This window comes from Hemitrygon akajei, chromosome 3, assembly GCF_048418815.1.
Source record: "Hemitrygon akajei chromosome 3, sHemAka1.3, whole genome shotgun sequence".
NCBI classification, from domain to species: Eukaryota; Metazoa; Chordata; class Chondrichthyes; order Myliobatiformes; family Dasyatidae; genus Hemitrygon; species Hemitrygon akajei.
The window spans coordinates 134,360,401-134,373,377 of NC_133126.1; positions in this window are offsets into that span (position 1 = coordinate 134,360,401).

Here is a 12,977-nt window from a genome sequence, read left to right on the forward strand (position 1 = left end):
GAGGTCTCTAGTAGATGACCCTGCGTTGAGCTAGAGGAAATGTCTAGCTGTGGGGGATAACCCCTCCTACTTGTGAGTTGAGGGCCCCATTGCAGAATTCATAAAAGTCAGTGAACAAATCCATTACACAGAAAAGATTTTCCTGTGTACTCCTCCTATATATATATATATACACACATATTACATACACATATATATATTCTCATTTTGATGGGGGGAAAAGTAGTAAGTGAGCGAATAAAGAATAACAACTAAGTAATATAAAATCCACATTATAATAAGTATTTCTCGAGATAGGTATATCACTGTGTACTTTTGCTTCCGTTTAGCTTCTCAACACTTTTAAAGTTAGCCAAACCTTATGGCTCTTCTGAAAGGGGTGAGGACTGTCTTTGGGAAACTCCCAGTCTCTTCCTGATATATTTCTCTGGGCCTCCTCCCATCTCCTGCCTTCTCGATTCTCGCACTATTTCCCAAGCGGAGCAAGATAATTCCTCAGTCAGGCTTTCCCTCGTTTTGGTCACGCTGATGGGCAACCCTCTGGCCTTCATGTCTGTAGTCGCCTCCTCCACTGTTTGGTACAACCACGTCCCGTTGTCATAAAACACTCGAAGTTTAGCGGGGTACGGAGTTTGAAATCTAATTTTTTTTGCTTTAGTACTCGCTTTACCTCAGAGTATTCTTTGCGTTTCTGCAGGACCGTGGGACGGGGGGTGTAATCTTGCTTGAAATATATTAATTTATCGTTGAAATACACTCTCTTCTTACCCCAGGCCCTTCGTAGAATCTCCACCTTGGTGCTGTACTGAAGGAATTTAATTATTATTGAGTGTGGCTTTCTATCCTGAGTAGGTTTTTGGACTAACATGCAATGGGCTCTTTGACTTCCAGCTTCATAGCCGAGGGAAGATCCAGCGCGTCCCACAGTAACTTTCCGACAAACTTCATCATAGACGAGCCCTCCGCTCCTTCAGGAATGCTGTAGATTCTGATATTTTCCCGCCATGATCTTCCCTCCAGGTCAAGCAGTTTACCTTCTTGGTGATGTAATATTTTTATTGTCTTACTCAGTATCCGTTCCAGGTTTTGAACACGATTTCCACCTTCTCAATTCGAGTCTCTGCCACCGCTGTTTCTTGATTGACGCTGGCGAGCTCTGACTTAATATCATGGAGCTGCTGTTTCATATCTTTCTGAACCCCTCCATTATTTCTTTCAAGATTTTGAAGATATTCGCCGCTTTGCCTGAGCGAAGCCCAGCATCCGCCTCGCTAGCACAAGGTTGGGTAGAGGAGCCATTCACTGCACTCCTCTCGGCTGCAGGCTCCACAGTGTTGCTTTTTTAATTTCCATTCTTTTTCCCCATTCTTGCCCCTCTTTTCAGTTCAAATATTTTTCAAAAAATATTATATTTGATGGGTTAACGGGGCTTAATACGTGTTTTTCCAGAGGAGCTAGTGACTTAAGCTGCCATTCTCGACGATGACGTCACCAGAACCCCTGTGTGCAGTTTTTCATTGATTCTATTGTATTTCATTGTTCTACTGTGAATGCCTGCAATGGAATGAAAGTGCAGTATGGTATAAGGTGACATATATGTACTTTAATAATAAATTTACTTAGAACTTTGTCCAACCTCATGGCTGAATCATGACACACTCAATCTTGTGATCATACATGATCAAAATCAAATAAAGTTTAGTCAATAAAATGTGGAATAACTGGATGATAAACCTCAACTATTTGAACAAGTATTTCATTTAGGAAACATTACTTTCATTATAAAGAAATATGTTTAAACATGAACCCAGATTTGTCTGGAACATTCCATATATTCTTACAACTCAAAAATTCTGAGAGAATGCAGTAAACTGGAGTTTGACATTTTTCCACTTCACTCACTTCTTTCAAATTTAATTGAAATCTGCAGGAAAGAAAATGAAGCAAATTGATGCTGACTGATAATGTTTGACTTTTTCCTCTTGAATTTGAAGCTTTTGAAGGTCTTAACATTTGGTCTTTATCATAAAGGGAGATGAATTCAACTGTGAAAACTGCTTAAAGGAAGGAAAGGGTCAGCAGGAAAGAGCTAAAATTAAGAAAGGACATCAGAGATCAGGAAATAAGGCAAAAAAACATGCTGGAAAACAGAAGATTATCCATTCAGTTATCAATTTAAAATTATTTGAGTAGCAAACCAAATGAGCCAATCCTAGCTCTTAAGAGTATCAGGGCAATGTTTAGGTCTGAGTGTGTTGAGTCTACAGGGTAACAATCACAAGACACCGAGTAGAGGAAGGAAATGGAGTATGTCTGTAGTGTGAAGTAGAGGAAGGATGTGGGGTATGTCTGTAGTGTGAAGTAGCATTCCTACGTGGAAAGGAATATTCATTTTCCTAATTTTGTAGGCCAGAAACACCAAGCTGAGAGAAGAGAAAAAAATCAGACTGCGTTGGTCTAGATGGTACAAGGAATACAAAAGGACTATTTCGTTGTCTGACCAACATGTTATTGCCTTTGTTACTAGGAGGGCCATCCTGTTGAAGTCGAAGGATATGTCGGCTCTCTCAAGTGATGCTATATCTTAGTTTGGAGAACATTAGAAGTCAAACCTTTGAACCAATGTTTGATTCTGAGAAAAGATGGGGTTCATTTGAGTTAATTGATAGATTTCTTCCACGATCTAATTGTAAATTTTGGTACATTTTCTTTTCTTGCTGGCGGTTTGATGTTTATCTTTAGAAGCTTTTTGTATGACACATGGCTTTGGGGTTGAACACCTAATGGGTTTTTTCCCTCACTTATTTTTGCTTTAGTAGGGTTTTTTCCCTTTTTTTTGTCACCAAAATTTTTCAATCTTTAAAACAATATTTTTTTTCCCTTGAGACATTGTAAGTCTTACCTACTTTGATGTACTCTTGTTAATTTTGGATAATAATAATAATAAAAAGATTTGAAAAGAAAGGAATACAAAAGACCATACATTTGTGTGACACATATAATGTGATATACCACAGCACCACAAAAGCTGTTTCTTACCACATTGGAAAGTCATACACAACAGTTTGTTGATTAGCCACTGTAAGATGTTCCTCGGATGAGGATGAGTGTGAAAATTGCTGACTGAAGGTCAGGAATAACGTCTTCTCCTAGCTGATTATCAACATCTCAAAGATATGTGCTTGGACCACTGCGCTACTTCCACTACTCGCATAACTGTATGTCTAAGCACAGCCCAAATCCATGAACATTACATCATTGTTCCTTTCTCTTGCACTACTTACTTATTTTTGTTATTTATAGATGTTTATGTTTCATGTTGTACAGTCGAGGTTTCAGGCCAAGATCCTTCTTCAGGACTCCAGAGGTCTGAGTACTGAAGAAGAGTCTTAGCCTGAGACATCGGCTGTTCACCCTTTCCAATAGATGTTGCCTGACTTGCTGAGTTCCTCCGGCATTTTGTATGTGTTGCTTTGGATTTCTGGTGTCTGCAGACTTCTTTGTGTTTGGGAAAAGTAAATTATGAGATTAAGCTAGCAGCAAATATAAAAATGTGCAGTATTAGTTTCCTTAGTACAATGTTTTTAAAAATTAACTTAAATAAGAATTTGCTTCTTGGTTGAGGAGACTGGAAAACTAATTGTTGGAATGAGAAAATGGAAAGAGTTTTGAATAAATATTTCTTAGATGTCTTCAGAGTGGAAAATACTAAGAGTGTCCTACAGAGCATTGTTAGTGCGGTTTTAGAGCTGCAAGTTTAAGATAGAGGAGATTTGCAGAGGAGATTTACAAGGATATTGCCTGGATTGGGGAGCATTATGAGAATAGGTTCAGTGAACTCGGCCTTTTCTCCTTGGAGCAAAGGAGGATGAGAGGTTATTTGATAGAGGTGTACAAGATAATGAGAGGCATTGATCATGTGGATAATCAGAGGCTTTCCCCCAGGGCTGAGTTGGCTAGCACGAGAGGACATAGTTTTAAGGTGCTTGGAAATAGGTACAGAGGGGATGTCATGGGTATGTTTTTTATGCAGAGAGTGGTGAGTGTGTGGATGAGCTACCGGCAGCAGCGGTGGAGGTGGAAATGATTGGGTCTTTTAAGAGTCTCCTGGATGGCTACATGGAGCTTAGAAAAATAGAGGGCTATGGGTAAAGCCTAGGTAGTTCTAAGGTACGGGCATGTTCAGCACAGCTTTGTGGGCTGAAGGACCTGTATTGTGCTGTATGTTTTTTATGTTTCTATAGCTATAAGTAGCATTAGGGTCCACAGGGAACCATATTGGCTCCCTTCCTGTTTACCCTGTATATCTCAGACTTCAGATACAACACTGAGTCATGTCATATGCAAGAATTCTCTGATGACTCAGTAATGGTTGGGTGTGACTCAGCAATAGAAGGGAAGACGGGAGGATGACTACAGAGCCCTGGTGGAGGACTTTGTCAAATAGTGCAAGCTGGATCATCTGCAGTTCAACATCAGTAAGACAAAGGAGATGGTGATGGACTCTAGGAAGACTAAGCCTGCGCTGCTCCCTGTTACTAGTGACGGTGAGGATGTGGATGTGGTGAGGACCTACAAGTACCTGGGGGTGCACCTGGATGACAGACTTGAGTGGAGCATCAACAGAGAGGCTGTGTATAAGAATGGCCAGAGTCAAATCTACTTCTGGAGGAGACTGAGGTCCTTTGGAGTATGCAGGTCTCTCCTTCACATGCTCTACCAGTCTGTTATCGCCAGTGCAGTCTTCTACGTGGTGGTGTGCTGGAGCAATGGCATCAACACGGGTGATGCTAGCTGGCTCAATAAACTGATTAGAAAGTTTGGCTCTGTTATAGGAGTCAGACTGGACACACTGGAGGCTGTGGTAGAACAAAGGAACCTATGGAAAATCCTGGCAGTTCTGGACAATGTTTCTCACCCTCTGCATGCCACCTTGGCTGAACAGAGGAGCACTTTTAGCAATAGACTAAGGCAACCACACTGCTTCAAAGAGCGCTATATGAGGTCATTCTTACACTCGGCCATTAGGCTCTATAATAAGTCAACCTCTAGCCGGGGAAGTGATGACCCCCTCCTGTTAGACTGTTTGTTTAATTCTTCCTTACTTCTCTTCTAATATTTGCATATTTGTATATCTGTGCACATGTAATGCTGCTGTAACACTGTAATTTCCTTTGGGATCATTAACGTATCTATCTATCTATCTACTAACTGCAGAAAATCAAGGGAAAGAGAGGCACTTAAGACAAAATGTTTTAGACAAACTAATAGGACAAAAACTGACATGCAAACTCCGAACTGGATGGCTTGTATCACAGTGTCTTAAACTAAGTGTTGAATAAAGAGTGAAATGCAAATGAAAATGCAGATGATAGAATCTGAAACAAGCATAGAAAGACTAGAAGAACATAGCCAGTTAAGCAGCTCTTATGGAGAAACCAGTCACTGTTTTGAGTCAGTGAAACCTTTCCTAAAGCATTGACTGGTTTCTCTGTCTGTAAGTGCTACTTGAATGGCTGAGTTCTTCAGAATTTTTGGTTTTGAATAGAGAACTGATGCATAAATTGTGATCCCCAAATTCCCTTGTTTGGCAAAGATTCCAGCAAATTGGGTTCTGATAAATATTCAAGAAAGGAAGGGAAGCAAACATAAGGACTCCAACATCTGTTATAGAGAAGTACAACACAGAAACAAACCCTTTGACCCATCAATTCCATACTGAAATAATTAAAATGCCTACTCCCAGTGTCCTGCATGGGGACCATAGCCTGCTATCCATGTACCTATCCAAACTTCTCTTAAATGTTGAAATTGAGTTCACATGCACCACTTGTGCTAGAAATTCATTCCACAATCTCATGACCCTCTGAGTGAAGAGGTTTCCCCTCATGTTCCCCATAAACTTCCCACTTTTCACCCTTAACCCATGACCTCTGGTTGTAATCCCTCTCAACCTCAGTGGAAAAAGCCTGTTTGCATTTACCCTATTTATAATCCTCATAGTTTTGTATACCTCTATCAAATCACCTCTCAATCTTCTATGTTCTAAAGAATACAGTCTTGACCTATTCAATCTTTCCTCATAACTCAGATCCTCCGGTCCTGGCAACATCCTTGTGAATTTTCTCTGTACTCTTTCAACCTTGTCTACATCTTTCTGTAGGTAGGTGACCACAACTACACACAATACTCCAAATTAGGTCTCACCAACATCTTATACAACTTCAACAGAACATCCCATCTCCTATAATCAATACATTGATTTATGAAGGCCAATGTGCCAAAAACTTTCCAGATAACCATCTACCTGTGCCACAACTATCCACAAATTATGGGCCTGTATTCCCATATCCCCTTGTTCTACCTCATTCCTTAGTGCCCTACTGTGCACTGTGAAAGACCTACCCTAGCTGGTCGTACTGCAGTGCAAAACCTTGTGCTTATCCGAATTAAGTTCCATCTGCCATCTTTCAGCCCATTTTTCCAGCTGATGCAGCTACCTCTGAAAGCCATGATAGCCTTCATCAGTGTCCACTACACCCCCAATCTTGGTATCATCTGCAAATTTGCTGATCTAGTTAAACATTATCATCCAGATCATTGGTCATAGATGACAAACAACAATGGACTCAAGACAGATCCCCACAGCACTCCACTAGTCACAGGCCTCTAGTTAGAGAGGCAACCCTCTACTTCTCCCATTTAGCCAATATGTAATCCAATATACAACTTCATCCTGAATGTTAAGTGACTGAATCTTCTTGACAAGCCTCCTGTGCAGGATCTTGTCAAATTCCTTACTAAATTCCATGTAGACAATATCCACTGTCTTGCATTCATCCCCTTTCCTGGTAACATCCTCAAAAACCTCTTTAAGGTTAGTGAGACATTACCATTCTTAATCAGTCCTTGTCTATCAAATAACTTGTATATCCAGTCCCTTAACATACCTTCCAATAACTTTGTCAAAACTGATGTCAGACTCACTACTCTTTAATATCCTGGTATATATTTGAAGCCTTCTTTTTAAACAGCAGAACAACATTAGCTATCCTCCAATCCTCTGGTACTCGTTCTGTCGCTAAAGCCTCAGTAATTTCTGCACGCCTCCCATAGGGTCTACGGGAGCACCTTGTTAGGCCCTGGGAATTTATCCACCCTGATATGCCTCATGGTAGCAAACATATCCTTCTCTGTAAACTGTACAGGGTCCATGTAGTTGATGCCACTTTGTCTTGCTTCTCTCAACTCTGTATCCATCCCCTGAGTAAATACGGGTGCAAAGAATTCATTTAAGGTCTCCCTATCTGTTTTGGCTCAATTGCCCAGGTATGTCCTGCTCATGGCAAGCAGTCAACTCTTAGCATCAGCAAAGTAGCAGAAGCTATTGCCAGCAGTAAAACCAAGTGGCTTTTACTCAATAATAAGCTGATCATCAATGCCTAATTTCACCAGGATCATTTGGCTTCAGATCTCATTGCTGCCCCGGTCCAAAAAACTGCTTTTGACATCCTCTACCCCAGAGAGCTGTGTGGCTGACTCATAAAGTATATTCAAGTGTGAGCTTTTGGGTAGCTTTAAGAAACACTAACCAAGAATCATGAGAAACAGGCAGGAAACTAAAGTTCAAGCCAACATTGTGATTTTATTGAATGATAAGCAATTACCTAGTTCTGATGCTCTTAAGATCTTATGTTCGTATAAAGGAGAAAATTAAACACTAAGGTTTAGTCAGGTCATCCAATTATTTGTAGAATTTATTTTGCTACTTCACATATTCCTAGGGTTTTGGCTGTTATTCTGCTCATAATATAACACAATTGAAAATCTTTCATTGACCCCTTGCCACTCCTACTGTAGATTGCCACTTTATTTCTTGGATTTAGCACTGTTCAAGTTCCTTCAATCAAAATAAAAACACAGGTAGATTGTATAGTTATTAAGGAAACAGGTTGATCCATTTCCAGATACTGGCTTTCTTTGCAAAGCTAAGCATAAGTGACTTATTTTCCCAATTGGGACTATCAATCTAAATAAGCATTTTCTTACTGTAGACTTAGGGGCAATTCTAGCATTTAGTGGCCATCCCTAATTGTCTTTAGGAAAATTGTGAAATCCTCTTTGTGAACTTCTGTATAGTCCATATAAGGGCACTATTATAGTGTTTTAATAATAACAGAAAATGCATCATGTTAGCTTCTTTATTTCACTTTCCAAAGTTACTATCTGCCCTGCTCAACACTTACTTTATATATCAGATATATTGCTTTTATATCAGATTTACAACATCTACACACAGTTTATTGATTTTCACATTTCTTCTTTCAAAATGCCGTTGAGTAAGGTGGTCTGAAATTTTGAACTAGTACCAATGAAGGAATGGTTACACACTTTCTAAGTGGGCTTGTAAGGTGCTTGACGAGTTGATCTGGAGTATTTTGTGGATGATACACCATATAACAACCACAGCTCAGTGACAGAGGAAGGGAATTTCCCAGATTGTGGAAGGGAAGTTAACTAAGAACATATCTTCAGCAGTGTTGAGCTTCTTGAACATTGCTGGAGTTGTACTACATCCAAGGAACTGGAGCATATTCCATCACATTCCTAAACTTATTCCTTGCGGATAGTACAAAGGCTTTAGGAGTTCCCCACAGGATACTGAAATCTGATCTGCCTTTGTAGCCATAGTATTTATATCCTTTGCACACTTGGATGATAAAGATTAGATTAAAGGTTAGCTTTCTTTGTTACATATAAAATGAAGCATACAGCAAAGTGTCAAATCAAATCAGTGAGGATTGTGCTGGGCAGCCCACAAGTGTCACGTGATTCTGGCACCAGCATCACTCACAAACCCTGACCCATATGATTTATGAACATGGCAGGAAACTTGATGAACTTGGAGGAAACCCAGTGTACGCTCTCCTTACAGTCAGAGGTGGGAGTTAAACCCTGATCTTACAGGTGGCACTGTAATAGTGTTACACAACCCACTGTGCTACTTCAAATGTTGTATATGGTCAAAGAGAGCTTGTAGGCCATATTTAATTATCCTAGTAACATTCTCTCAGTATTGTGGATGTAATCTATGATAGCAGATGTCTTTTTACTGGTATTCAACTCCATTTGCTGTAAAGGGTCACATTATACTTGCCTTCATAATTCCTGGATGTATCTGAAACGTGCCATGGTTAGAGTCATAGAGAGGCAAAGCATGGAGACGGACCTTTCAGCCCATCAGGTTAGCCCTGATTATCAGCCACCCATTTGCTAGTCCTACATTATTTATTTATTCTCATTAATTCTCTGCAGATTCTCCCACTCACCCAGGTTCACAATGTCCAATGAATCTACCAATCAGCATGTCTTCAGACTGTGGTAGAAGCCATTGTTTGTCTCGTGGCTCCACACAGACAGCACCTGATGTCAGGATTGAGCCAAAATATCTAGCAGTGTGAGGAAGTGTCTCTACTTGCTGCACCACTGCACCATCTAAGTGCACCCAGGGTGTGTGAAAATCAATGCAGTCAATCTCTCATCATTGAAAAAGCATAATGATTTTTCCTTTTTCTTCTGAAATAAACACCACATTTACCATATTGAATTTCACCTACCACGTCTCCACCCTTTCACATATACATCCTTTACCGCACTGAAACTTTCTGCCTCTACCTCAAAGCTTGCACTATCACTCATCCAGTTTTATGTCATCAGCAAGCTTGGCTGTATTATTTATGAGACGATAGTCCAGCACCAATCCCTCCAACACCCAGTGAGTGATAGCTCCCAAACCAAAATAAGATTAGTTTATTCCTATTCTTTTGTCTGGTAGCCAACCCATAATGCATGCAAATGTAAGACGTCCAATATCATGTGCTCTAATTTTGCTTGATAGCTTTTTGTGTGGCACATAATCGAAGGATGTTCAGAGCAAACATCAGAATGCAGAAGAAATGTGATCAAAGTGACTTTGACCATGGAATGATTGTTGGTGCCCGATGGGCTGGTTTGAGTATCTGAGAAACTGTTGATATCCTGGGATTTTCATGCACAACAGTCTCTAGAGATACTGTAGGGTAACATAATTGATGAAAACGTACATAAATCACAATCGCCAATATTGAGTTGGGTTCACTTTAAGAGGCAGGTAATTATGCAAAGTACTGTTTACTCTCTATGTTCAGTGTTTTGCTTTACAATAAGTTTTGTTATGATTTTATTTCAACATAAGATGCCTCACGTTGTTTTACTTACAAAGATCTATATCGGTGACCTTGATGCTCTAGGACGATTCCAGGCTAATTGAAGGTATCAGCCAACGCAGTTGCTTTGAAGCTGCCAGTTTTGGGAGCAAAATGTCATTGCTTGGTTTGTACAAGCCGAGGCCCAAATTGCACTGCGAGAGATCACCGCGAACAGTACCAAGTTCTACTACGCGGTGGCCTTGTTCAGTAGTTCCAGAGCATTGAGTGGTGAGACTCGTTGAACAGCCACCTGAACACAATAAATATCGATCATTGAAAACTCACCTTTTACAGACTTTTGGACAATCAGAGTCTGAGCTCACCAAACAGTGCTCTCCTTGCCCAGCCCCGGAGATGCTAAGCCATCAGAGCTAATGGACCACAAGTTGTCCTTCCTGAGAAATCACCATCCTTATTTTATTCTTAAAGAATTCTTCATGCAGCAAATGCCTGATCCAGTTTGCATAGCCCTTGCTAACGCACCTATGATGGACTATAGGGAGCTTGCTAAAATGGCTGATAGTCTACACTGAGCCAGACAGAGGAACATCATTCCTTCTCCTTTCCCTGCCTGAAACCCGGTCAGCAAGGCCTCCAACGCAAGGACATCTTCAGCTGCGAAAAATACAGTGCCGGGTCTGGTTTTTACCATGCTCACTTTGGTATGAACGCTAGGAAATGCTGACCACCTTTGCAACTTCGACAGTGCCAGCACATCGGGATATCAGAGCTCTGTGAACACTGTGGGTTCCAGCTGCCAGGGATATCTACTGTTCATTACAGACATGCTTTCAAGGCAATGCTTCTTTCTTGTGTGACACGGGTGCTCAAGTGAGTGTGCTGCCACCATCGCCTATTGATCAGAAGGCAAAGACCGGTGCAATCTCGCTGGAGGCCACCAGTGGCAGCAGGTTCCAGACATACAGTACAAGACAGGTGCTGCTTTGCTTCAGTGGGTGATGTCCATCCTGGCAAAAGTGGCTAGACCTCTGCCCAGTGCAGGTTTCCTGGGTGCTCAAGGACTATTAGTCCATCTTCTACAGCCGGCAGCTGTTGCTCCATCCCCATGAAAGGAAGTACAGCGCATTTGACTGTGAGCTTCTCAGTCTCTATCTGGATGTCTGCCATTTTTGTTTTTTTTATCTAGAGGGATTCCATTTCACAGCATCCGTTGACCACAAACCCCTCATGCATGTGATAGCCAAAATATCAGACCCTTCGTCTGCACAGCAGCAATGCCAACTGTCCCACATATCAGAGTTCACAACTGATCAAGGGAAAAAAAAATGCCGTAGCTGATTGCCTCTCATTGCCAGATATTGAGGCCATACACACAGAGGTTGACTATGCTGGTATGGCAGATGACTATGCCACTGATCCAGAAGTACGGACTTACAGAACAGCAGTCATGGGCCTGCAGTTGGCTTAAATAAAGTTCAGTGAAGCTGGGGTTTCTCTCCTGTGCGATGTCTTAACCAGTCACCCTCACTCCAAGCTGGAGGCGGACTGTTTTTTGCTCCATATGTGGCCTCTCACATCCGGGACAAAAGGCCTCACAGTAAATGGTTGCACTAAAGTTTGTATGGCACGGCCTTCAAAAGGACATGTGTGATTGGACTGCAGCCTGTGTGGTGTTGCAGCGGACAGAAATTAACCTACATTGGCTCCTTTTTAGGTCCCTGAGCGACAGTTCCACCATTTCAATGTGGATCTTGTTGGTCCTCTTCCCGCCTCCCACGGTTTCACACAGCTCCTTACCATGGTGGACTGTACCACTAGGAGGCCAGAGGTCGTCCCCCGAGCATCGACAACAGCCACATGTGGCATCCATCAGCACCTGAGTTGCACAGTTTTGCACCCCATTTGATATTTCCTCTGACCACAGTCCCAATTCATATCAGAGCTCTGAGTTACGATGGGCCAGAACCTCAGTGTTGGGCTACATCACACCACGGCACATTACCCACAGTCCAATAGCCTATGCGAGCAGTTTCATTGCCTCTTAAAGGCTGCTCTGAGGGATTCCCTGACCAATGAGTGATAATATGATCATCTCCCGTGGGTCCTCTTGGAGATCAGAACAGCTCCAAAAGAGGACCTGCAGTTGCCCACAGCTGAGTTACTATACAGACAGCCATTACGAGTGCAGATGATGTCATTCCTGATGCCACGACTGCCTGGTTGGCGTCTCAACAGCAACTCAACGCACTCCTCAGTAAATTCAATTCCTTTACACCTTCTCCTACCTCCCATCATGACATATTGCACTCTCGGATTCCTGTTGACCTACAGTTTGCCTTGTTTGATTTTGTCTGCCACAACACACACCAACGTCCCCATTGGCCCCTTTTGATAGCCTGTTCCACGTTTTGGAATGGAGAAAAATAATTTATCACAGATAAGAGGGGTAACCCTGAATGTCTTTCACTAGATTGCATTAAAGTGGCCTACTAAGATTTGGAGGATTAAGTTACCATGCCCCTGCAGAGACAAGATGACCATAAGTGTGTCATCATACCTCTGGATTAGCCAAAGGCACCTGCTGATCCTCCACCTATGGGACATAAGCCCCAAGCTAGGTGGCTTGTTCAATCACTTGACAGGCTCGCAATGCCAGTTTTAGTGAATTCTGGGAGGTCCTGTGCAGGGTAAAGTAATTGCTGGTAACACACATAATTCACGTTGAATTGGATTTCACAAGAGGCTGGTGTGACATGATGATGCAATTAT